The 27528-nt window shown below is 49.0% G+C and overlaps 2 long non-coding RNA genes across 2 annotated transcripts in view; one reads left to right on the top strand and one right to left on the bottom strand.

The window, feature by feature from the left end:
- LOC113875455 overlaps positions 1–27528 on the bottom strand; it is a 248746-nt gene that overhangs the window by 155973 nt on the left and 65245 nt on the right. Inside the window, exon 3 of the long non-coding RNA XR_003506248.1 lies at positions 7732–7780. This is a non-coding gene — a long non-coding RNA (uncharacterized LOC113875455). The remainder of the gene's footprint in view (positions 1–7731; positions 7781–27528) is intronic.
- LOC113875454 lies at positions 21488–26158 on the top strand. Its single transcript, XR_003506247.1, has 2 exons — positions 21488–22768; positions 23830–26158. It is a non-coding gene; the product is annotated as an uncharacterized LOC113875454 (long non-coding RNA).

Raw genomic sequence — 27528 nt, 5'->3', positions numbered from 1 at the left:
AGTGACACGGTGGCCTCCTTAGCACCTTCCCCATCGTCCCTCTCTGTTCCAGCTCCACCATTGCCAGAAAACTCCTTCCATGTTTTTAAGTTCAAATTCCCTGGATTTTGAAAGAATCAAATGAGCTTTTTGAACATTTTTGAGGTTACAGACTGCTGGCCAGCTTGTGAATTGCTTTTCCTATGGACTGTGCTAAGCCCTGATGCAGTCGGCCATGGCCAGGGTAAGGAGGTGGGTGGGTGGGAGGGATGGGATCCCAAGGTACAATACGCCCTCCTGGAAGGCAGGGGCCCGGCAGACTTCACGCCCACATGCACTCCAGACCCGTGCCTGTATCTACGCCTCCACCTGCTCGCACACACACATCCATGCACAGCTTCCCGCTTCCCCCCTTCCTTGGGCCTCCTGTGGAGAGGAGGGCTTTATCATGCTGTGCAAGGCCCATCGTGTTGGTCTGCTTGCTTATTCCCGCTTGTCCTCCAACCCCACATGGCTGCTGTGATAACTGAGGGAATGAATGCATGCACTTAGAATGTGTTACTTGGATACTGAGGTACTTATTTTTTAAATCAGTTAATTAATAATTACTCTTCACTGTGGTGCACAGACTTCCCATTGCAGTGGCTTCTCTTGTTGCAGAGAACAGGCTCTAGGTGCGAGGGCTTCAGCAGTTGTATAGCTCAGGCTCAGTAGTTGCTGTGTATGGGCTTGGTTGCTCCTGAGGGATCTTCTCAGATCAGGGATCAAATCTGTGTCCACTGGGTCAGCAGGCAGATTCTCAACCCCTGGACCACTAGGGAACTTCCAAGGTGCTTACAATGGCACCCTGCACGTAGTGAGCAGCAAAGGAGAGCTCGTTACCCGGGCATTCTTGTGAGAGGTGTGCTGCGTTGTTCATCCGTGGGAGCTTAGATGATGTCGGTCGTATTAGCCTCTCTTTCTTATCTTTATCATTTAATGATTTAAGAGTTCCATGTTATTGAATATCTGGTGCTTTGCTATAAGAATAATGCTTTATTTTGGGGTCCGTGCACACACAGTTGTGCGTAAGCTCTGATTTTTCCTTAAAGGACATCACTGGAGGTGTACTCGCTGGGCCAATGGACACGCACGTCAGGAAGGGCTGGCTACACACGGCCGCCTTGTGCTCCAGGCTGGCGGCTCGATTCACACCCCGCCAAGCCAAATAGAGGACGCTGCCCTCTTCCCCTGCACCAGGCCCAACAGTGGGTACTGCTGCTGTAAACTATAAAAGCTTCGGCCCCAGGGATCTTGACTCTGCACTGCTGCGGTCTCACTGAAGTTAGAGAGTGTCTGATCAGAAAGGCAGAGATCAGAGTGAGAGAGGAGGAAAATGCACGGCGGAAGAGATGGCTTCTCTGGGACAGGAGGCAGGAGGCGGACATGGAAGGGATGGCAGTGTAGGTCCTGACGTCAGGGTGAATGTCTGCTGAGCGCAGAACCGGGGCTGCCGATGGCAGGAGCTGGAGGGGCCGGCAGGGGACGGGCGGGCTCCGCCGCTGTTCCTGGAACTGAGCTGCCTCCTGGTTCCATATTACGTTCATTTTGATTGTAAGTACGGGTTTGCCATCCCTAATGGCAGGGTTGGGTAATGATGTGGTGGCGGGAGGCATGCGCTGCTACCCGGGAGAATCTGGACTGCAGATTCGCGATGCAGATGGAACGCCAGGCTGTTTGATTTTTGCCTCCCATCATCTGATTGTGTTTGTGGAGTTGGAGATGTGGGGAGGCCAGCTCTCTCTATGATTTTTTTTTCTGTTGTTTGTAATTTGGAATGTGGCTAGAGAACAGACAGTGGCTAAGGAGCCCTTGACGATGGATGAGATGGAATTTGCTGTGGGGCTTTGTCATGGAGAGGCAGAGTGCACCAGGAGGCTTGCCTGAGATGGTTGGGAGGGGTGGGGGGAAGAGTTCAGACGTTTGTGTAATGGGGGATAAGGAATTGGATCTTCCCCTGGACAGTCTTCGAAGGCATTGGGCGTCTGAAAGGTGGTTTGTGGTTTAGAATGTGTACTAGTTTGGAATGCTGTCAGCTGCAAGTAACTCACTCAAGACTAATAGAAGGTAAACCTGGGAGGTGACTCTTCTCACAGGTCAAGAGGGATGGAGGTAGCAGGTAGCTGAGCTCCATCAATGCTCCAAGGTAGCATCTTGGAGACTGTCTCCAGCCCAAGGTATTGCAGCAGCTCTAAGCATTCTATTTACACATTCCCCGCCCCTGAATCCCGTCCTTCTAAATACCCTCCTTTCACTTCTTAAAAACACGGGGACTCCCCTAATGGCCCAGTGGTTAAGAATCTGCCTTGTGATGCAGGGGACGTGGGTTCGAGCCCTGGCTGGGGAACTAGGATGTTTCACGCCACAGGGTAACTAAGCCTGTGTGCCACAGCTAGAAAGGTCATGATGCACTGCAAGGAAAGATCCCGTGCTATGCAACTAAGACCCAACACAGCCAAATAAATACATGAATATATTAAAAAAAACTCACCAACAACACGTCATCATCTTCATTTCAAAGAGATGTGTGACCATCCCACAGAACTGGCTACAGGTGGTGGGTCAGTGGAGCAGCCACAAGCCCAGAGGGATCCCCACTGCCGGTCTCATGGCTTGTCTCTGCCTCACCCGCATCACTGCAGGGCATCAGCACAGGCGAGGGGAGGCAGCCGGGGTGTTGGCTCTGATTCCACCTTCTGATCCCCTATGGGTGGGGCCGCCATGGGTGCCCCTTGGACAGAGCACACACACACAGCCTCAGAGGTCTGGAGCTGGGTTCAAATCTCAGACCCACCATGTAAAGCTGTGTGGCCCTGGGAAGATCTAGGGGCACCTCTGATCCTCAGTTACCCCATCTACCCAATGAGGGTGAGAATGCACAGTGAGAACTATTGTGAGGATTTGAGAGAAAGCAGGAAATGGCCCCAGCACTGCTCCTGGCACTGCGGGGCTCAATAAATGGTCCCCTCTGACCATGATTCCTGCCAGAGCAGGGGAGGTAGGTAGAAAGAAAAGTACAAGTGATGGGTCGTCGCCTTGATTCCAGTGGGTATTGTGATAAAGAGATTTAAGACACCAGTGTGGATGCTATGGGTTTCTAGGATAACTTTCCACGTGCCCAGGCTGGAGCCCCTGCTGCACCCACTACACAGATGTAAAAGCCCAGAATGGGCACTGCAGGACACTGCGCTGGTTCCGATCTTTAATCTGAAAAGAGGACTCTTCTTACTCTCCATGCATGTGACGCTGAACAGATGGGCTGAAATGAAGGCACATCTCCACCAGCTGCTGCCAGCCCACCAAAATGTCTGCCTACCCATCACTAGACAAGGGAACTGGGAGCTGGCATCTGGGAGAAACCACCAGACACTGAAGCCTTCCCAAGCCTGGAAACCACCACACCAGCATCTTGGGGTGGTTAAGGTCACCAGCTCCAGCTGTCCTCAGTGGGATGCTTACACGGAATGAGCTTCTGGGACAACTTCAGGGTCACCAGCAGTGGTAAAGAAAATGGATAGATGGGGGGAGGGCCAATTCTGAAAGGAAAGCCACATCCGAGCATCTGGATTCAATTTGATGAAGAACTGGCAGTGGAGAGAGTCTTAGATTCCATCTAGTCCAGGGTCATTATATGACAGATGAGAAAACTACAGCCAAGAAAGGGGAAGTAACTTGCTTTCGATCTTGTAAGTTGTGGGAGTGCCATTCAGTTCATCTAACCAACAATCCATCCATCCATCATCCATTCACAAATCCATCCACCCATCAGTCCTTCCATACACCCATCCATTCACCCCCCATCAATCCATCAGAGATGTGTGCTGAATGCTTCTAAGATGGCAGGCACTGTACTAGGTAGGTGCTGAGTATGGGGCCCCAATGGCAGCTCTGACCCCCATCCTCAGGGAGTTTACAGTCAGGTGGAAGAGACAGATTACAGCAAATCACACACTTGATTTCAATTGGGATCACTGCCACAAGTGAACATTCAGAGTGCTAAGAGAGAGTCTGGGAGGGCCTGGGAGGGACCCCCTGAGAAAGTAATCACTAAACTGAAGCCTGAAGGATGAGGAGGGCCTGCCAGACAAGGGGAAGGGCAGATGTCAAGGGGAGTATTTCAGGTGGAAGGAAGGCTCTATCAAGAGAAGGTGGTTGGGACAGGAGAGAATGAAGGAAGCCCAGAGGTGCTGGGGAGGCCAGCAGTGTGAGAACCCAGCCTTGGAACTTCCAGGCCTAGCGCTGTCTCCTCTGTGCCCATAGGTCCCATCCCAGGACTCTACACCTTATGGAATCAGCATCTCCTCCATTTCCATGTTTGGAGAGAATTGGATGATGAAAATACCTAGTGGACTTGCTAGAAAATATTCATTCTAGACTGGACTGGGATTGGGGGTTGGGGGAGGAGCCTATATGGTTTATACAAAATAAAATATCAACTAATGTGGCACACATCATAAAGAAGTAAATTATCTCCCCAAATAGGAAGTCTGGGTTCAGTGCCCTGTGATGGAATGAGTTTCCCAGTAATGCTTAGCATCTCTGAAGTTCTCGTGGCCTTCCCAGCATTGTTACAAGGCGGCAGGGGTTGCCTTAAACATCATGTCCTCATAGGACTTCCTCCAAGGTCTGGGAGATGGACAAGTGACCTCTCTCCTTTCACTGGGGAGAAAACCTCTTTTCCAGGAGTCTCACAGCATACTTTCTCTCATGGGCCATTGACCCAAACTGGGTCATGTGCTCACTGCTGGCAGTAAGAGGCTGGAAAGGTGATTATCTGGGAGGAGAGGAAGATTTGCATGTGGCTGTCTGTCACATGCCTCTAGCTATGGAGGTAGTAAACCAACCCAAAGGAATGAGTCCTCTTTCCATTCCCGTTCATAGTCCTGGTGGTTATTATCAATCTATTTCTGCAATTCATGCTTGTTAGTATTTCAATGTGTGATGTGGTATGGAAGAAGTATTTGATAGAATTCAACACTTAGCCAATAAGGAATGCACAGAGCAACCAGATAGTCATGTGGGGAAAAAATGAACTCCAACCCCTACCTCACACCATATACAAAAATTAATTTTAAATCTACCAAAGATCTAAACACAAGAGCTAAAACTATAAAACTTTTTTAAAAAAAGTATAAGAAATATATCTTCATGAAGTAAGGTTTTCTTAGACATGATAGAAGATGCACTAACCAAAGAAATGGATAAAATTCAAACCTAAAAACATTTGCTCTTTAAAAAGTACTATTAAAAACAAAAGGCGAAGCTTCACACTGCAGGAAATACAGAACACAGAGACTGATCTGTTCTTTTTAGGAAGGAAGACTAGGGAAAGCTAGGTTCTCAGCTGTGGAATGTGAATCCACAATCATCATTATCCATCAATCATTATCATTAATAAAGGAAGGGCTGCCCCCAGTCGGACATCTCTTTTGCATCAGGTCCTATACCATCTGCCCTTGACACTCTCTTTAATCTAAACCTCTCACCAGACAGGTGAGATAGAGAACGGTCCCCCAGTCACAGATGAACAAACTGGGCCTGAGATATCACACACCTGGGGTGGCAGATGGCCAGTGGCAGTTCTTCACCCCTGCCTACATTTTTGCATTTGCCTTGTAACTGGGGAGAACTCTGACTCCATGGGCAGGGCAACAGGCTCCACCCCTGGACTTTGGCCCCAGCCGCATGACTTGTGTTGGTCACCATGAGGGAAGGGGGTTTAACAAGTGGCCCCACACTGGGACGTGCTCTCTGGCGATGTTGCCATGGCCACAAGGACATGCCCGAGCTGGCCTGCTGGAGATGAGAAACAAGTACAGCCGAGTGGGCGCCCTCTTTGTCCCAGGAACAGTCAGCATAGATCAGCCCCACTGCCAATCCCAGAACACGAGTGAATCCAGCCAAGATCAGCAGAGCTGCCCAGCTGAACCCCAGCTCATTCCAGATGTACAAGCAATACATACTTAGCATTCTCATGATGCTGAGGTTCTGTGGTGGTTTGTTATGCAGCACTCTCATGTCAAAAGCTAACTGATACACCCAGTAAGCACTGAAGTCAGGATTTGTGCTCAAGTCTGTTGACTCTACCATCCATGCACCTCTCCCCACAACACTGTTTTCACTGTGGTTCTCATAATTATTTGCATTCATGACAAAGTCTAGGATTTAACATTTTGGAGACTATAGAAGTGGATGTTGGGTGAGTGGGCTTTATCTTTTGTGGTTGTCAGAGAGAATGGGAGGGATACCATTTGCAAACTTGGGAGTCAGAATACAATCCATGCCATGTGGTTGAAGTCTGGTCAGTGACTGCTCCCAACTTGCTCCCCATCTTTCCTGGTCAACCACAGCCACATGCCAAGCAAAAGCTTTCTTGTGTTTGCCTCTAGTACTTAGGAAAGAATGCTAATAGTAATCCTCTAATCCTAATAGCTAAAATGCACCAAGCACCTACTTTTACTAGCCTCCACATGGATCATCCCAATTAATCTTCCCAACCAACCAAGGAGCCTTATTATTTACATTTTACACATGAGAAAACTGAGGACCCATCAGAATGTCCTCACCATTGGATTCTGGAAGAATTGCAAACTGAAGACTGGTGTTTCACAGCTTAGAATCTGAGAGAGTTATTGGTAAAACTGCCAGCAGCAAAGACATCGATTATATTTTAGTTACTAATTCAACAAACCAGTTCGATGTAACCATTCTTCATGAGGCCAAGTGATGAAGTAAGTGCTTAACCTTCAAAATGCAGGAGACAAAAACCAAACGGGAGAGAGAGTCCAATCCACAAATACAGTGGAGATTCTCTCAATGATCCAAAAAAACAAGCAAACACAACGATCATGACAGGTATAGAAGACTTGCACTCTATAAACCAGCTCGACCTGAGGGACATTGACAGAATGTGCTACCCAACGACAGCAGAGCCCACCGCTTCTCCTGAGCACACAGAGAGCCAACCAAGGCTGGCCGACCACCTGCTGGGCCACTGTGGCTCATGGCTTGTGTTTGCATAGTCCATGACCTAAGCATGGTTTTCATACTTTTAAAGGGCTGTCCCAAATAAAACTAAACAAAACCACAAAGAATACACAACAGAGACATTACCTGCCTTGCAAACCCTAAATTGTTTGCAATCCCCCCCTTTACAGAAAAATCTGCCCTTCCACTCTTCTGGATCATAAAGCAAGTCTCAGTAAAGTTAAAAAGGTTGAAATGATACAAAACATATTTTTTGACCATAGTGAAGTCTAGCAATTATTGCCATGAAAGCATATTGAAAAAAAAAAAAATAAACAGACCAACCCACAGAACAGGGTGTTTAGCAGCCCATACGTATGTATGGGCATTTCTCACATGATGACAACAAAGATATTTCAGTACATCTTGAAAAGGACCAACCACTCAATAAACGGCATTAGAACAATTGGCAAAAGTGCAAAAGCAAAAAAAAACAAACAAAGAACTTACACCATAAAACTATTAGGAATAAATGTAGAAGACTTGGAAGATAGAGAACGCTTTCTTAAAAGTATAAATGCAAAAGCAAACCAAGTCAAAAATCTGCGTAACAATCAACACCATAAACAAACTGAAAATCCAAGCGACCAACTGGGAAAAAATACTTGCAAAATATAAAGCACAGAACAACATCCAAAATATTTAATGCACTTTTAGAGATCAGGTTAAAAGAAGATAAACACTCACCTACAGGACGTCCAAGCAGAACTGTTCAAAGGACAAGGGGAGGCAGCCCCTGAAAGAAAAGCACAAATGCCAGGTGTGAAAAGATGTCCAAACACACCGCGGAGCAGAAACACGCCAGTTAAATTAACAGGATACAGCAATCTCTCTGGTGGGCCAGCGGCTAAGACTCCGAGCTCCCAGTGTAGAGGCCTGGGTTCCATCCCTGGTCAGGGAAGTAGATCCCACATGCCATGACCAGAAGATTCCACATGCTGTGACTAAGACCCAGCGTGGTCACATAAATAAGTTTTTTTCTAAATAAAAAACAAATTAAAATAACAGGATATTGCTATTACTTCACATGTTAGTCATAATGCAGAGACTGGCCATGGCCAGCAGTGGGAAGAGGATGGGGAGTAAGCTTAGCCACCATGGGTCCACAGACCGCTGTTTTTTACAGAAGTGATTGATAGGATCTACTCAAACTGCAAACCCACACGTCTGACAACCTAGACACTGCACTTCTTAGAACCCAGTTTTGGTGAAGACATACCCACGTAAGAACAGAGGGGTAGGTCTGGGGATGTTCAGGCAAACATGTTTGTTATAAGAAGACATGGAAAGTAACTGAAATGACGATGGATATGAACATGGCAAAGCAAACTGTGGCGTTTGAAAACCGTACGAAAGACTGAGCACTGGCTTAACAACGAGGCCAAAACACAGAGGACATGGAAAGACCTCTATGTGGAACCTAAAAAACAGTACAAGTGAATGTATGTGCAGAAGGGAACCAGACTCACTGATGCAGAGAACAAACCAATGGTTACCTCTGGGAAGAGGCAAGCAGGGAGGGGAAAACCAGGGGCAGGGGATGAAGAGGCACGAACTACTGCGTATACACGAGGTGAACAGCCAAGACAGACTGTGCAGCATGGGGGCTTACAGCCATTGTCCTGTAATAACTGTTAATGGAGTATGATCTGTAAAAAATATCGAATCGCTCTGCTGCACACCTGATATTAATATAATATTGTAAATCAGCTATACTGCAATTTAAAAAAAAAACAGATTTTGGACTTCCTTGGCAATCCAGTGTTTAAGACTCTGCCTTCCAATGCAGTGGGCACTGGTTAAACCCCTGGTCAGGGAATTAAGACCCCACATGCTGCTGTGCAGTATGGGCAAAAATCTGAAAAACAAAAGCACTTCTAAGATATTGTTGGGAGAAAAGGGGGGGTTCCTGAATGTGTTTGGTATTACACCATCTATGTTTATAAACCATGCAAGGCAGCAGCTCCTCTGTGTACACAGATTTATGTCTGTGTGAAAAAAAGTGAAAGTGTTAGTCTCTTAGTCGTGTCCGACTCTGTGTGACCCCAAGGACTGTAGCCCTCCAGGCTTCTCTGTCCATGGGATTCTCGATGGCAAGGATGCTGGAAGGTCTTTAGGATATCCAGCAAAGTTTTCTCAGTATAAGGAAAATACAGGTGAGTTTTGTTGTTTCTTTGGGCTTTTGTCTATTTTCCAGGATGGAGGTTATTTCTGAAATTTTATTTTATTAAAAAAAAGGTGTTTTTTTTAATATATATATATATTTTTGACATGGACCATTTTAAAAGTCTTTATTGCACTTCTTACAATATTGCCCCTGTTTTGTATTTTGGGTTTTGGCCATTAGGCATGTGGGATCTGAGCACCCTGACCAGGGACTGAGCCCGCACTCCTTGCAATGGAAGGCAAAGTCTTAACCACTGGACCACTGAGTGAGGCCCTGAAAATTTTTTTTTAAAAAGGATAAAATTGTGTGAGGCGGTGCATGTTTACAGCATGGGGATGGATCCACTCTGTAGGAGAAGCCAGCTGCCCTGCTGCCCCAGCCTGGCCAGCTCAAGGTGCTCTGTACATCCCGATGCTGTACGCCTTTATACTGTCATTCTACCCTGTTAATCCTTCCAGTCCTTTGGCCACCTGATGCAAAGAGCCGACTCATTGGAAAGACCCTGATGCTGGGAAAGACTGAAGGCAGAAGGAAAAGGGGATGGTAGAGGATGAGTCGGTTGGATGGCATCACTGACTCAGTGGACATGAGTTTGAGCAAGCTCGGGGAGTTGGTGATGGACAGGGAAGCCTGGCTTGCTGCAGTCCATGGGGTTGCAGAGTCAGACACGACTGAGCAACTGAACAACAATAGCAAGCCACCCTGAGCTGAGGAAGACAATCGCCCTTCCCTGTGAGGGTGTCTGAGGAGCTTCCAGGACTTTTGGTTTTATTCTCAACTCTAAATCTAGGAGGCGGGAGTCAGCCTTTCCCCATGACATCTGATGCTTCCTTCCCTCTTGTCCTCCTTCATCCCGCGTCGCCCACCAGCTGTCCTGCCCCAGAGGCCCTCCTGGGTCTGAGGGCTCTGAGAGGACCCTTAACGATGAGGGATCCAGGGAGACGAGGTCATAGTAAGTGGCCCAAGTGGCCAGGCTCCTTGCCTGTGGTAGGCCACTCTCTATGCAGCTCCCCCTAAGCTTTAGAATTCTTTGCAAACTCCACAGAACACAGGGGCTTAAACTCCAAGTGGTGACAAAGCCTCTGAAACACATTGAGTGGGAAATCTTCGTCTTTCTGAGCATACTGGGGACCTCTGGGGGTGTGCGAGGTGGTAGGGTCTCCCAGGAGAAGGCCGAGGAGGAGGCAGCAACAGGGGCGTGGAAGTGGGGGATAGGCTTTGAGATCATCCCCTCTAGTCTGGAGGCTGGGAGGGTGTCTGCAGAAAGCGACCGCCAGGGCAGAGGTGTAGGACGTATTGATTTCTCCTCACAATAGAGCTGCCTGAAGCCCTCCGTACCCTGGCTCCAGAGCCCCGAAGCAGGTTTGTCAAATCCCAGATCAGGAAGTGCGGGTGAGTGGAGAGTCCTTTTAGCGAGCTGCAACGAAGTTATTAAAAAATTTAAAGCTTCAAAAAAATGAATAGGCTAGACCAGTGCTTCTCAAACATGGTCACTGTGCAGCTGGGGGCAGGGCCCTTGATTCTGAATTTCTAACCCAGATGATGCTCATGCTGCTGGTCCAGGGACCACACTTTGAGAAGCAAAGGATGAGAGGTAGATGGGAATGGACAAGACATGTCAGTGCAGTGCATAGCGTAAGATTACATCTCGTCTTATGAGCTTTTATTTCAAGTGTGTGTGCGTGCTGGGATGTATTCTTTTATAATGCACTGGGATCCAAGAAAATGAAAAACACTGAACTGAGATCAGGAGGAGGACTGGAGTCGAAAGGCAAACACACTCAGGTGGATCTGGGCTATGGATCATTCTGACTCTATTTTAAACACGAAAATGTCCCTCTCAGGGACATATGTCTTATCTGGTCCTGAGTTGCTTCCATCACAAAAATTTGAACTTGTGCCATTTCCTGTGGCGCGGGCTTACATAGAGGGGTGAGAAGGGCATATCTATTTTGGAGTCTCATTTCAAAACGTCCCAATATCGCCAAAATCAACTGGCACAAACAGAGCGCCTGGGAGTTTCTTTCATAGAAATGGCAAAGTGCGTCTATCAATGGAGCACACGCAGCCGGGCGGAAGGGCCCGCCAATGGCCGCTCCATCAACCTTGGCAGATGTGTACATTACCCTTTGATCTCCAAGGATGCTGTATTTAGATGACATAATGCGTTTGGGGTTATCTTTCTCGAAGGTAGAAGGGACGTAAGCAGATACCCACTCTTGCAAGATAAAATTAGCACCTCTTTGCTGGAAGATAAACATTTTTCGGCAGGAAAGCTCTGATTAAAGTACAAAGCGGCCAGGGGTATTAGGCTGCACCCCTTTGAGTGAAATTCCTATTTATAATAAAAGGAAATAGCACTGCTATGACATAAAGCAATGGGGAGCCGCCACTCCCGCTGGAAAGATGGGGCTTCACTATTGCAGCTGTTTTTGCAAAGGACCCCTGTGGGCCAAACTCTGGGTTGGGGGTGGACAGAAGAAAGTGGATGCTCTGTGTGGAACCCTTACCCAGAGACAGCCCCACTGATCCTGGCACTTCCTGTCCCCACATCTCAGGGCTGCTGTGAGCAGTTGTGGGGTCTGCTCCCTGCCCAGCAGAGTGGGCGCTTCCACCCACCACAGTCACCCAGCTGCTCACCCTGGGAAGGGTTGGGTCAGCCCAGGACGGGCACCATCTGGAGAATTCCTGCAGAGGCGCTATGTAGACTGGCTCTGGACACCCTATCTAACCCCTAGATGCTTGGTGCCTATTCCCACAGATGCTTTTTGCCCACAGGACCCCTGTCCCCATGTCTCTCCCTCCACACCTGCCTCTGGTGGCTCAGACGGTAAAGAATCCACCTGCAATGTGGGAGACCTGGGTTCTATCCCTGGGTGGAGAAGATCCCCTGGAAGGGGGGATGGCAACCCACTCCAGTATTCTTGCCTGGAGAATCACATGGACAAGAGGAGTCTGGTGGGCTGCAGTCCATGTGGTCACAAAGAGTCGGACATGACTGAGCGACTAACACAGCACAATACTGGACTGTGAACCAGATGAGGCCTGGTACAAAGGCCTGAGGCTGGGCAAAGAGGCCAGGCGTGCACAGGGCTTTAGACTTTTTGTTTTTCCAAACTGGAAGGTTACCCCCATCACTCCTTTCCCATGCATGCACGTTAACAGCGGGGTTTCAATGGTGGTGCCCACCCGCCACGAGAATGCCAAAAGCTAGGCTGCTAATGGTGGCCCTGCCCCTCCCTTCGCAAGCCAAGCTGGTTAGTAAGGGCACTTGGCTTCTATGGCGTCTGGGCTTCCTCTGCAAACACCCCCAGATGTGGCTGGTACTGAGACATGGGGGAAGTGTGGCAGGGCACAGCTTTAAAAGAATGACAGTCATCAAGAACATGACAAAATCTGAAACCTACTAGGGCCAAGATGGGGGAATATTTGCCTTCCAGGGGACCCTGAGCTTCATTATACGTTCATTGTAACACATCGGCTAAATGACACATCTACAATTCCGAGGCCAGCCATCAAAACCCAAAGAGTAGCTGGTGGCCTAACTTCTGGAAATCCCCACCACTTTCAACCCACTCCAGTATTCTTGCCTGGAAAATCCCATGGACAGAGGAGCCTGGTGGGCTACAGTCCATGGGGTTGCAAAGAGTCGGACATGACTGAGCACACAAACATACGCACTTCACAAAATAGTTGGAATAGTCCCCCCACTCACTAGCCTGTGAAATCACCCAGCCTATAGAAGCTAACCTCCCTGTATTTCAGGGACTCCCTCGCCTTCTGAGACAGCCCACATTTTGTCTGGGGAGTGTGTATCTCTCTAAATAAATCTACTTCTTACCTATCACTTAGTTCCTCACTGAATTCCTTCTGTGGGGACACATATAGAACCAGAGCTTCACGAAGTCCTCAGATCAGGTGTGCAATTTCAATGAAGACAGTGGTTTCGACTCCCAGCCCCTGGGTTCCAGTCCCAGTCTGAGTTGTGTGGTTTCAGCATCACAGTCCGGCCCTTTTCAGGCTGTCTCTAACCCCAGTTCTCTCCGCAGGTCAGTCCTCTGAAGCCTGAGTTTCAGTCCCCAGCCCCGCAGGTACCAGCAGTCTCAAGTCTTGGGCTGGGGACCACAGTGAGGTGGTGTGACTCTCTCTCTGTTCTGGCTGCCACCAACCTGCAGCTGCAATCTCTTCTGAGCCTCCGAGACTCCCCCTCTGTCCCCACTAAGGTCCCTTCCCGAAAAGGGGCTCCCCATGTAGGGGGACCTTTTCTCCTTTCCAGCTTCCTCCTGGGGGTGCAGGTCCCGTCCCGATTCCTTTTTCTCTTTTTGTTTTCATCCTAGCTGGTTACATGGAGCTCTTTATTGCACCTCGGGGTGTCTGGTATCCTCTGCCATCGTCCAGTGAGGTATTCTCCAGGAACTCTTCCATGTGGGGATGTATTTTGGCTGTATCTTTGGCAGGAGCTGGGCTCCATGTCCTTCTATTCTGCCATCTTGACTCTTCTCTCTGTGCATGTAATTAGGCTCAGGGTCTCCCGCTGAGCTCATCCTGAAGCAGGCCTGGGTGGGCCTTCAGTCCAAGGACGGGTGTCCTTATAAGAGACAGAAGAGAAAGATGAGGAGAGGTGGTGTTAAGGCAGAGGCTGGAGGGAGGCGGCCACAAGCCAAGGGACAACTGAAGTCAGTGCGGGGCCAAGACCCCACAACTGGAGCCCTGTATGGGTGACCTCCCCTCCATGAAGGATTTTAAGCAAGAGGATGATTGCCAACATCTGGGGAGTGGCACGCCAACTGGCTGCCATGTGAGAAGGTCTTGGAGGGGCGAGGTTGGGTGGGGAAGAACAGCCGACCGCCAAGGTGACCACGTGGAGGAAGGAGACAATCAGATACCTGGGGAGTCCGGGGCACAGACGCTGATGCCAAGGCTCGCCATGGCACTGCGTCTACTGGTCCTTTCAGGGCATCAGTGGAGTCTTAGCTCAGTCCTGTCCCCAAGTGGGTCCAGTGGGTCCCCAAACCTGTCCTGTGGTTACTTCCTCTGCTCCGGAATGCTTAATTGGAGCAGACACCCCTGGCTGTCCGCTTCAGGGAGGGGCAAGGGGTAGGTCAGAGTGGATTCCTAGGTTGTTGGTGGGGCTCCTGCTCCCACAGTCAGTTACAGCAATTCTGGCCCCTGTCACTTTGCTCATTTCATTTACTCTTGTCCTGGGTGACCCAGGAGTAAATGCGGCTGGAGGAGGGGCCCCCTCTCCCTTTCAGGATTTTCCCCTCAGGGCTGGGCTCTCGGGTCACCCCCTCCCAGGACCTGTGCTCACAGGGCAGCATTTCTCCTTGTGGGCCACCTGCATTAGACTCACGGTCTTCTGACACTGACTCTGCATGCAGCTGAATGGGACTCAGAAATTTGTTGTTTAGTCGCTCAGTTGTGTCTGACTCTTTGGCAACCCCATGGCTCCTCTGTCCACGGGATTTCCCAGGCAAGAATACTGGAGTGGGTTGTTATTTCTTTCTCCAGGGGATCATCCTGATCCAGGGATCTAGCCCACATTTCCTGCATTGGCAAGCAGATTCTTTACCACTGAGCCACCAGGGAAGCCCCTCGGAAGCTATAGTGATGCATGAATTCACCCACATCTTCCATGCTGATGGTGAGAACCAACGCTGACCCGGAATTTCCCTTGTGCTCCTTGTAAGGGCTGTCCCTTCAAAGTGAGTGGTGATTTGACCTGGCCCCACCCTTCCTGCTTTGGAGAGTCCTCCTCTGTCCCCTCTCCAGCCCACTTTGGGTTTCCCAAATCTCTTCATCAATCCTGGTTTGGGGAAGGGAGCCTGCAGGTAGTCATTTACACCTTGGTATAAATTTCTGTCACTGCCTTTCTGTCCCTCTTGGGGAGGGCATTTTGTAAGTCACAACTCACGGTGAATGAAAGTGATGTTCCCCAGAAAAACATGCCCGTGAGAACAGGTGAGCCAGGCACGTTACCTGTGCCACCCCTTTCTGGTGGTGGTGGTAGCTTAGTTGCTTAGTTGTGTCCAACTCGTGTGACCCCATGGACTGTAGCCTGCCACACTCCTTGGTGCATGGGATTTCCCAGGCAAGAATACTGGAGTGGATGGCCATTTCCTTCTCCAGATCCCTCTCTGAGGAACCCTGAATTCTCTGCCCCCGACTATCCAGACTCCCAGGACCCTGTAAGTGTGCCTGCTTCTCTAGGCAGTGTCCCACAACTCCTTGCCACACCTGACACGTCCCCTTTGCTCTGTCTCTTTCTGATCACAGACATGTGCACTGGAGAGTCTGGCCTATAACAATAGTGTCCAAACTCCTTCTCTTCTCCAAAACCAGGGCCTCGTCTCAGCCCCATCATCACCCACACACCACATCCCCATGCAAACCATATTCAGCTCACCAGGAAAAACAGGCTCCTCCAGTCCCCTTCTCCGAAAAACAGTTCTTACATTTTCAAAGATGGATTTGATATTTGATACATTGAAAGGAGGAGGAAAAGCTGCCATGTCATTTCCACTTTACAGTTTAGTATTGATTTTGTTTTCAGTTACATCTTTGTAAGCCTTGTTCAGGCTTTGGCTTAATCCATCCTGGCTATTGCATGGATTCTCCTTGCTCAAGACCTCTGAGATCTCAGATCCTTAAAAATATTCCCTCCAAGTCCTCAAGGATCACCTGATTAATTTCAACACTTTAATCCAGCCCAGAGCAGATTGAGACAAACCCTGAAAAGATTATGGTGCTATCCCCATGCCTTTATGAAATTCAACAAAAAAGTAGTACTCAATCACGAAAAAGGAGGTAAGGAAATTCAGCAAAGTGCTAACTAAGGGCTGTGCTTATATTTACAATTAGTATATTTAATGTGATTTGGTTTACTGGTTCACTTTCTTTTCTGTTCATTGAGCCTCAGATTTGTTACAATTTTTTGTCATGTTTCCCTGCTTCCCCCATCTAATGGCTTGTTTGTAATTGTCTTTTTTATCTGCTCAAAGTTATGTAGTAGCCTAGATGGATACACGTGTACCTATGCTGAGTCCCTTTGCTGTCTACCTGAAACTATCACGACACTGTTAATTGGCTATACTCCAATATAAAATACAAAGTTAAAAAAAATCACTTCTATTTGTGTGTTTCTACATTCTTTTGGAACATTTTACTTATTGTATAGATTTACATTTCTTGCCTTTAATTTCTTTTCCTTTTTTCTTGGTGTTTAACTTACATCCATAGGGCTTCCCTGATAAGTTGGTAAAGAATCCGCTTGTAATGCAGGAGACCCTGGTTCAATTCCTGGGTCAAGAAGATCTGCTGGAGAAGGGATAGGCTCCCCACTGCAGTATTCTTGGGCTTCCCCTGTGGCTCAGCTGGTAAAGAATCCACCTGCAATGCAGGAGACCTGGGTTCGATCCCTGGGCTGGGAAGATCCCCTGGAGAGGGGAAAGGCTACCCACTCCAGTATTCTGGCCTAGAGAATTCCATGGACTGTTCAGTCCATGGGGACGCAAAGAGTCAGACACGAATGAACCCCTTTCACTAACTTATATCCAGGGAAGTACAGAAAGTGTACAAGTCTTAAATTTATAGCTTGATGGTTTTACATGATTGTACACCTCAATACAAGGTATACACCAGCACCCAGGGCCCCCAGCCAGAAGACCTGCTCCTTCAAAGCCTAAACCCTCCCCAGAGATGGCCTCTATTCTGACCCTACCGTCAGTGCATATGGAGAAACACCGAATTCCTCAATCACGTTCTTGCTTTGGATGGCCTGACTGGGATGTGGGCAACCCACTGGGGTCTTTATCCTTCCTGGCAAACTTCCAGGATCCCTAAGATTGGGGCTTACATGAATGTACCCCACTCCCCAACCTGTCTTTGGGGTGATATTCAAGTCATGGCTCAACCTCTCACGGCCTCCTGCTCATGCAACCTGTCCCCTTCCACCATGGCTGACCCAGAAGGTCAACGTTCAACCCTGCCCAACCAATCACAGCCAAGCAATGCACCAGAAGCCTGAACACTATGTCCTGAGGAGTGTACTTCAGACAGGGACCTCTGCCTGTGTGTCATCCTGGAATAAAAGCTGGGCTCTGTAGGCAAGAGTCTGCAGACCTGGCACCTAGCCCTGAGGGATGCTAAGTCCCTCATCCTTCTCCACCATGCTGGCATCCTGGCAGACATCACCAATCGATCTTCCGCTCCCTTCCCCCTGACAGACATCACCAATCCATCTTCACTCCCTCCTCCCCAGCCTTGAGGGAGGCAGTGTCTAAACCAGCCATCCTCAGAGCCAGCTGCACATTGGGGTGCTTGGGTGCTTTGAAAGCAACCTGATGCCTGGGCCACACCCCCAAGGATTCTGAGTTAATTAGTCTAGGGTGCAGCCTAGGCACTGGATTTTTCAAATTCTCCCCTGGTGACTCTAAAGTGTGGTCCAGGTCGAGAACTCTTGCTCCCAATGGAGGAGCTTGGGCAGCCACCCCCGCCAAGCAGGTGAAGCCCACGGTCGGTCTGCTCTAAACCCGGCCACCCTGAGCGGTTCACAGACTGAACCAGGTGACTTGGGCATCCCTGGGTGCTGGCTGATGAGGGACAAGCTCAGTACCATCCAGACCTGCTCATCTGAACCTGCACTTCAGCCAGACCCCCAGGCTTGTGTGCGCACTGCACACAAGGGCCCTGGATGAGAGGAGTCCCCACGTGCAGCCCTGACATCTGTGGTTTAGCTCAGGCCACCTCCCTCCACCACTCACAGGTGTGGGTTTAAGAGATAGTACACTTCCAGGATTGTCTTATACTGATGTGACAATCTGTGCTTTTTCTTTTTTCTTCCTTTCTCTCTCTTTTTTTAACATATGTTCTTAATCAACAGAAATGTTCTCCCCATAGTTTCTGTAAATAAATCCCTTAATATGAAAGCTAATGTCCTCCAAAGAACTCATGATAATAATAAAAAAAAAGCCTTTTCCCATGAAGTCCACTTCCCACAGTAAAAGTCTGTGGTCCTTTCACTTTGGAGGCAAATGTCCAGGGGCATTTCCACAGGATTATGTCTGAGAGTCGAGGGGTTCGGTCACAGCTATATGTATTTAAGAAGAAATCCACAGAAAAAGTTAAGAAGATACAAGACTTTGGTGGCTCAGTGGTAAAGAATCCACCTGCCAATGCAGGAGGCACAGGTTCGATCACTGGTCTGGGAAGATCCTCTGAAGGAGGAAATGGCAATCCACTCCAGTATTCTTGCCTGGAGAATTCCAGGGACAGAGGAGCCTGGCAGGTTACAGTCCATGGCATTGCAAAGAGTCAGACATGACTGAGCGACTGAACAACAACAACAAATTACAGAAAAACAAATCACCCACAACCCCACCACTCTATTATTTTAAGATTTTTGTATTTGAAAATGTTGCCATCATTTTAATCATATATATGTGTGGGTACTTTAAGAACATTCTAGCACCTTGAAGAACAGTGTGTTTATTAAGGCGATTTCTTGGAGGCCGAAGATTTAAGTTGGTAGTTAAAGGAAGAAGGTAGGAGGCAACCTTACGGATCACCACTTACAGATGGGGAAAGGAGACCAGACTTGGTAAGTAATATGCCCAGGGTGGCACAGCAGCTGAGTGGCAAAAAGCAAACCAGGGACTTTCTGGTGGTCCAGTGGTTAAGACTCTTCCATCCAATGCAGGGGATGTGGGTTCAATCCCTAGTCAGAGAACTAAGACACCATATGCCAAGGGGCTTAACTAAGCCTGTATGCCACAAATTCTGAGCCCCGCGCCACAGTGAAAGATCTCAGACACTGCAAGGAAGATTCCACGTGCTGCAGCTAAGCAGCAAATAAAAAAAACCCAAACCCAGGTTTCCTGATGGTGGGATTTCCTGGTATACTACTGAGCCAGTCCCTGGGGTCTTACAGTCTACTCTTTTTCTAGCCTCTCATGTAAGGGGGTGGCATCCTGTTAAAAAAAAAATCTACTGCTCTCAATCCATTCGGGTGTTTTCCTTTCATGGTCTGTGTTGAACAGCAAAACAGCAATTGATTATTTATTGCAAGCCAACATTTTGCCCATCCCTGCTGCCCTTGTGCAATCAGGGAAAGTGGGATCCCGAGAGGGCAAGCTACTTGCCTGAACAAACACAGCTCGTCAGAGGCAGAAGCAGGCTCTCAACTGGCTCTGCTGGACCCCCCAAGCCTCCGAGAGCCATGCTGCCCAGCCAGTGTCGGGAAGCCCCCAGGCCTCCAGCAGAGCCAGCTTCGGGATGTGAGGCTGTTTATTGTTCCTGGGGCTGTCTGTGCGGCCGTTGATGTGTCTGAAGAGGGTGGAGAAGGAAGGGGCCTCTGGTGGGGGTTGACCATCCAAACAGATTCGACAGAAGCCAGAGTGTAGCCGGGGCAGCGAAAGGCTGGTGAGCGGGCAGGGGGCCTGTGGATCTCTCGTGCTGTCTTGTGATAATGTCATGTGCTGCCCCCAGTGAGGAGGGGGCCCTGCACATCCTTCCTTGTACCCCAGGGCACCTGCTGCCAGCCAGCTCTTCCATGGGGCAGACCTGGACCGCCCAGCTGAGGCCTGGCTGATGTGGGAACCATGCTGCCTGCCGCCCGGGCACGTTGCTCTCCTGGTATTTGAGGACGTGGCCCAGCTTTCCCAGATGGGTCCCCGACACAAGCTGTGTAGCCCGCAGCCGCTCAGAGAACATAGAACAGGCCTTGGGCTGAGACTCCACCCCCCAGGTCTGCACGCGGTGACTGTGCGGTGCCTCCGACGTGCTGTGCACTTTCCCTGGACTGTTTCGTGTGAGCCTGAAACAGCTCTCCAAGGTGGGGCCCATTCCAGCCCCACTTCACAGGTGAGCAAACTGAGGCTCCAGCTGGTGAAGCCACTCACCCAGGTGACGGGCTAGCTTGTGACCTGGGCTTTCACAGCTGACACTGGACCTGATGTGACAGCTCAGGGGCTGCAGCCCGGGCTCTGCGGGACGCCTCTGTCACTTTCCAGCACTCTGGTCTTCAGAGATGGACTGACCTCTCTGTCTGTTTCCTCTTCTAGGAGATGCACGCGATAAGAAAGCCTGGCTCCTGCAGTGACGTGCATGGGTGCTAATTTGCTTCAGTCATGTCCGACTCTGTGACCCCATGGACTGCAGCCCGCCAGGCTCCTCTGTCCATGGGATTTTCCAGAATATTGGAGTGGGTTGCCATGCCCTCCTCCAGGGGATGTTCCCCACCCAGGGATCAAACCCGTGTCTCATGTCACCTGCATTGGCACGCGGGTTCTTTACCACCAGTGCCACCTGGGAAGGCCCTGGGGTTACAGAGGGGGTCAAGTAAACTTTTCCCTGAAGCCAATAGACTGCAGGGAAGATGTTTAGCATCTAACAGGTCCCGTCAAAGGCTGGCTCTGACCAGGCATCCCTGAGCACTGCCGAGCTTCCCTGGGTACCCATCTTCCTGTCTCTCCGCGTCCCCGTGTCACGTGTGGGTGATGATGGCTACCGTGAGGGTCACTGAGAAGATGGGAGACGAGGTGGGTGAAGCTGGTGTTCCGAGTGTCTGCAGCATCCTCTGGACTTGCACGTTTTTAATTTCAAATGTTCACCGTGTCTTCAGACGCCCTTGCAGTCCTGGCTGGGAGCACACTTCTCTCTGATAGCAGCCGTGAAGCCAGCATTAAATCAGCGCGTGGAATATGGCCACCAACACAGGGGTGTGGCCTTTATTAGTGCTGGTACTGGAGGGTGAAGCTGGCAGAGGACCCCAGGGGGCACCTGGTGACCCTCTCCTTTAAAAAGAAAAGGGAAATGGCTTCTATTTAGGCTGAAGCAACTTTCTGACAAAGAAGAGAAGGGAGAGGCTTTGTAGGAAGTTTTTTTTTAAGATTGTGTTCACTCAGGGGCTGTAACATTCAAGTTGTGACTTAATAACAAAAGAAATTCAGCTGGCATTTGGCCGAGTTTAGGCTGGTGTCAGCTGGTTCCAACAGGACCTGAGGAGCAGGGGGCTCTGCATTGGTCCCCATGGGCTCTTCATCCTTCCATGGACAGGGGTGCCATCCTGTCAAGGAGGCGCTGGGGGCCAGGGTAGGGGCTCAGCGAGCCTGGATGATGGTTCCCGCCACCATGGGCTTTTCTCATTAACCCGCGGTCACACGAGTCCATGAGTCAAAAAAAAACATGCGGACCTGACCCAGGGATGTGGGTGCAGGACGGATGGCCGTCTCTTGGCTTTGCTAATTGGGGTTCTCTTCTCATCCCAATCAGGTTCTGCTCTTCGTCTAAGCAGATGAGATAGGAAGGAAGCTGGGGTTTCCTAACAAGCCGGCCTAGCAGGGCCGCGCAGCCATTTCTAAGTGACCGGCCCGGGCGAGAATCCTGGTCGGTTTGGCAGTAGGCTCATTCCCCTGGGAGCGTGTCGGTGTGATGACCCCAGGGAAGCCAGAGTCGAGTGGAAGCCCCTTTGAAATCTGGCTGCAGACGTTGCCTTGAGCCGAGATGTCAAGATTCCTTTCCCGAGGAAGAAGTCCATCTGAGCTGCTGCCCCGTTTGTCCAGCAGAATGAGGAGAGCTCGGGCCGCCAGCCTGGACCCGAAGCCACGGCTGCTCTCCGAGAACAAAAACAGCACCGATGAGTAAGGGCCAGCGACTCTTTTTATTGCAGGCTTGGAAATTATCAAAATCAAATCAAGCCACATAAAACTGTGTCCTTCTTTTGTATCTTTTCATCAGAAGGACTTGAAGGAAAAAAAGATGTATCAGCATTTTTTGTTTTTTTTTCTTCTAATATATACAGAAATAATACCAAAAAGAGGCGCTTCAATGACTTTGCAAATTAAAGCAAGAAGATGCCAACTTTAGATTTTTAAAACCACCACATATCCACTGGTCTAAGTCAAAACTAATAGTTAACATTGATAATGGATTTTTTTCCCCAGATTTTTTTTTTAATCTGAATATAAAAAAGTATTATATGTTATATTGACATTCAGGCTAAATCTTTCCCTTATAAGGTGTTTGACATAAATAGTTTTTATTATGTGACTCTTAATGGGAGGAATACACACATTTCTTAAAGGTCCCAGCTGTTATTGTTATTATCCGAGACATAAAATTGGAATCCCCACTTCCAATATCAAATTTTAGCACAAACCCTATAAAATGTATCTTGTCAGAATGTGTCAGAACCGCTAAGCTCTTTTCGGCTGAACAGACTGCAGCTGGCGCTTGGTCCCGGAGGCTGACTCCACTCCGTGTGTCCTCTGGGTTGCGGCAGTGAACCGGTCCGGCTGGCACCCCGCTGCAGGTCTAGCCGCGAGGGAGGCGTGGGGTCAGATGAGTGTGTCCCAGCGGCCGGCCCGGTGACACGAGCCTGCAGGGCCGGGCCAGGGCCTGGAGATAGGACCCGCCAGCAAGTATGCGGAGAATGTTTTTCTTCGGACTCTCCGGAGGCTCGCAGACCACAGGGATTCCGTCCGCAGTGACAGCCTTAACATTTGCCAGAGCCCTGGACGCCACTGCAGAAATGGCATTGCCCACCCGGAAAGTGAGAAGGTAACGTTTATTTTTGTATTTTTTCTCTCTCTCTCCCGTATACAGACTGGAGAAAGACCACCAAGCGTGGGCCATTTTTTTTTTTCCACCATGATGTACAATTCACATTTGTTAATCAAAAAAAAGTGCCCGAGGTCATCCACCTAGACTTTTTTTTTTTTCTTCTTCTTAAACAGGAAACGGGTTTCAGATGTTTATATGTTAAAAAGTAAGGCTACTAATCTGTTTAGCCATTTACCAGACCCTGGTTAACTCTCTCTTAACATTTTAACGTTCAGACCTCATAGAATGACATTCACTTTTATCTCTCTTGTTATTTAGAATTAAAAAAAAAAATCTTTCGATAGTCACCTGCTTTGGGGGAGCTGTTTCAGCGGAGTTTAAAATAAATGAGTTTGGTAGTTTAGTGACGTTGTTCTCTTAGTGGCATTGATGCCCTGCAGAGTGGGTAGAATTCTCAGGCAGTTTGTTAAAACAGACTGTGGACACGCGTCTTTTCATGCGCCCACATTCAAAACAGGCATGTGTTGAGGCATCTTAGATTCACACCAGAGATTCACAAATGCACACCATTAAGAGGTCCATAGCGATGGAAAAATTAGTTCTTTTACACATTGGCTCTTTTTCTTATGATCAGTGTGACATTTTCCACTGTTCTCAATATTAGGCTGTGAGCAGTCACAGAGAACAACCTTTTCCCAAGCGGGTCCGTGGTCATTTAGCCTGACGTTTGGAAATCAAAGTTTGTTTTATTGATGGATTTTTTTCCCCCTCACTCCAGGGGTGGGAATTTTAAACAGTTGCTGGTGGTGAAAATATCTCCCAGTTTAGCACAGCAAATCAGTGATCTTTTTCTGTGTTGGGGAGGTTTACATATCTATAATTTGGAAGAAAGGGGTACAGATAGGAGAAATGTGAGTGCTTCTATGAATTTGTTAGTACACAAATCACTGGCTGAAAAGACTCTTTTAAACACAGAGGTCAGAGCAGAAGGAATTCTATCACTTGCTAACCCAGATCTGATGGCCCCCAGCATTTGACCAAATGCTTTCTATCTGCAGGTTGCATAAAGAGGCAAAATGATGGGTTTGGGAGACACGTTGTCAAGGAGAGAGAGAAACAGCTGAATTGAGACCAGCTCTAAGAATCAACTGAGCATTCTCCGGACCAGAGAAAGAGGTATTTGTAAAAATGAAAACAAAAAGACAAGAAGCATTCTCAATTTCCCCATAATTGTCCTTGTCTGTCTCCTACACAAATATGTATTTCCATGTGGCAGAAATACACTTATTTTCTTCCTCATCAGTTATCAGCAATGGCTGGAGAAATAATGGATACAAGTGTAAAAAAGGACATGTAATATATGTCCCAACTCTTTCAAAATAGGGGTGGGATGGGTTCGATAAAACAACATTTTAAATATGTGCTTTTGAAAAACAAACAAAATCTCGATTCCTCGGGGCTTATTTTAATTTGGTGTTAGGACGGCACAAGGCTACCCCGGTACAGGCGTTAGGAACCCTCAGTGCAAACACAGGTCAAAACGGCAACGGCACCACCTGCCTCAAAATGTGAGCAGCAAGCACAGAACAGGCTTCTGGTGTGAAAGGAGTGCCTACGGAACGAGTCTTCAAAACGTCAGCACCAGCAGAGGTGGATCCGTGTGGAACAAATGCACACCAGCTCTGGTCTTTCTCAAGGACACGTCTGTGTTCCCAGAGACCCGCATCTCCCGCATCTTGACTGAGGAGAACACTTTTGGTTTGGGGAGCCCCGGGATGCTAACAGCAGTGGGGAAGCCTGATGCGGCGTGTCCGCAGCTACAGAAAGGCCAGAGCAGCCTGCGGAGGACAGGGGTCTGCAGGAGGGTGGGGAGGGCCGCAGTTTGGGCGACGAGAATTTCCTCCACCCGGGGAAGGGCGAGGGGCACCGGGCTCAGACGTCCCTCGGCCCTCCTGTGTGAAAACCCCAGGACACGAACCACTCTGGGCCAGGACTTTCTGTTTTTAAAAATCTCTTTGGCCCCCAGACGTTACGAACAGAAGAATGCCGAAGTCTGCAACTCCAGGGCAATCACCGTGTCAGCTCGGAGCCGAGATGTTTCCCCGAATGAACACCTGGGTGATGTAAATCACCCCAGGGGTAAACACTTCAGGCCTGGATGCAGGCTGGGCGGGGTGCACTCTCCCACCGGCCAGGTCCATAAACCAGGCGCTGGCCGGCCCTGCAAATGCTCCTTTCACCGACAAAGACCCCCCTCTGGGCCTGGGAGCAGATGCCTGCCCGGAGGTCGCTCAGATAACGGCCAGGGGGGCTCCCACCCTCCCTTCTGGCCAACTTACCCTGCGCTGCTCTGGGGGAGTGGAGCTGTCAGAGGTTTCTGTCCTTATGAATGACTTTACCATACCTACAGGCGGGAGTCGGGGCTACCGGCTTCGAGCTGGATATTTGTAAAGGGCGGCATGCAAATATGAACCCTAAAAAAAGATGATTTGTGCTTTAATATCATGATAGGAAAATCATAACAGGAGTAATAGCAGTAATCTAAAGAGCTATATGAAATAACCCCTGGGACAGTAGAATCAAAGCGGCATTTCCTCTTTTAAAACAGTGAATTAAGATATTAAACTCTCTCTTCCCCCTCACTGTCTTAAATTCTTTGACTTTTAATGGATAACCATTCGGTTGGTACACTCCACTGATAAAAAAATCCCTGAGTGGGGGCAAGTAGATGGCAGATGGCAAAATATATTCCCGCAAAGACTGCCAAGTTGAGAATTTCTTCATGTTCTGATGCTCTAAGTTAAGAAAAAGGTCTCTCCTAATTATCGGGCTAGGAGGGGTCTTTTAAATGATATCGCCTGTCTTTAGCCAGACAGACGTGAGGACGAGCAACGTAAACATTATAAAAGCAGCCTTCAGCACAGGCTTTTTATGGCTCTATCCCTTTCCACTCGCAGCACGAATTAGAGAAACACACAGAATTTGAGAGAAGTTATTCTGCCTCCGGGATCAACCTTGCACCAAAGAAAAATAACCCAGAGAAATTATTCTGCTGCCTGAAACGAAGGCAGGATCAAATGGTTGCTGATCAGAGCAAATGTTTAAATTGGATAAGTCAAATCGAGCGTTATTAAATAAAGCTTGTTTAATGTGTCTCGGACAGAAAACGTCTTTTGAAGAGTGCTGTAAACCTGATATTAGGAATCTGGCCGAGTGCACGTCTTGGGGCTCGATCGGTGCGCACCGGAACCGTGTTCTTACGACAGAAAATGTGATATTCTCCCTTCATGATGTATTTTTTTTCCCTGTGTATTAAATGAAAGCAGAAAGGTTTTTATGTAGTTCTTGAAAACTGTTAATGCGAGTTAATAAATAGGAGACAACCGACCCACGGTTTAATGTTTATTCGTCAGACTCAGCTCCGCTTGGCCAGCCGGGGGATACCGGGACGACGTGCGGTGCTGGAACGCCGGCGTGTGGGGTGGCTTTCCCACCACGGCGCAGTGGGGTCGCAGCTGACCCGTGCTCTCAGCAAACTGAAAACCACTCTCTAATGAGTTTTACAATATTTACATTTTCAATTTTATTTATAGGACGCCAGATGTCTACATTCAAAAGAAAAAAAATCATTTGGAATATAAGATCCCACCCCTTCCGCACACCCGGTGGCATCTCAGGCATTTGTGAGTTCCCACTGCCAGAGGTGTGTGTGTGTGTGTGTGTGCCCGCCACCTGGGAGCCGGGGTTGGGGGTCTCTCGGGGGGTCAGGGAGGTGGCGATGGGGCCTGTGCCCCACTAACTGCATGACCAGGAGCCCGTCTTTATTTCTGGGCCCCATTTTCTCCTTCTGTGAAAAGGCTGGGGCACATCCCAGCACTGTGACCCTTTGCACCGCTTAAAGGTCACCGTGTCCTCCTAAAGCCCTTCCAGGGACCCCTGAGAGGCAGCTCGGAGCAGACCTGAGAAAGTGGCTGCACAGCGTGCATGTGAACTCGGGTCCTGGAATCACTAACGGCTTTTCTTGCTTCACCCCTAAATGTGGTCTCAGAGGGACTTCCCTGGTGGCGCAGTGGTTAAAACTGCTTTCACTGCAGGGGACTCAGGTTTGATCCCTTGTCGACGGACTAAGATCCCACATGCCATTCGACACAGTGGAGAAACACAAATAAGTAAAATAAGAAGAAGAAGAAAATAAGTAAGAAAACAAAGTGGGCTTAGAGCATCCAGCTCACAGCAGAGGGGATTGAAAGGTGCTTTGAAAATACAGGTCAGGAATTTTATTCACTTTGTTTTTGCTGTCAACTGACTCAGCACCCAGACTCAGGAACCAACAGCCCCGCTCTGCTTTATCTCCTGCATTTCAGCCACATCTCGTCTCCAAGTGACTCAAGCTCCTCAGATTCCCCCGCTAAGACCTCATCTGCCCCAGGCCCTTGCTGGGAAATTGTCTCCCCTTTCCCAACACAGACAATGAGCAGTGCGCCTTCCAGCTCGTGCCCACTTCAATACCCAGCCTGGTTCCTTCCTGTGGAGCAGTGCCGTCCAGCGGTGCAGGCAGCAAGTGTCCGCGTCCTGCGCATGACCGGGGAAGCACTAGGTGGGACGGGGACAGACCCACAGCCCCTGCAGCTCCCGGGGGGCCTCCCCATGTCACCTCCCTCACTCTTGGGCAGGCATTGTTGCCCCACTTCTTAGCAGACTCTTCAAATCACCATGCATCCTGCAGCCCAGTGGGACTGCACTGACCCTCCTAGGTC

The sequence above is a fragment of the Bos indicus x Bos taurus genome, chromosome 18 (assembly GCF_003369695.1).
Source record: "Bos indicus x Bos taurus breed Angus x Brahman F1 hybrid chromosome 18, Bos_hybrid_MaternalHap_v2.0, whole genome shotgun sequence".
NCBI classification, from domain to species: domain Eukaryota; kingdom Metazoa; phylum Chordata; class Mammalia; order Artiodactyla; family Bovidae; genus Bos; species Bos indicus x Bos taurus.
Note: the sequence above shows the minus strand (reverse complement) of the source record. Positions and strands in the feature narration are given on the sequence as shown.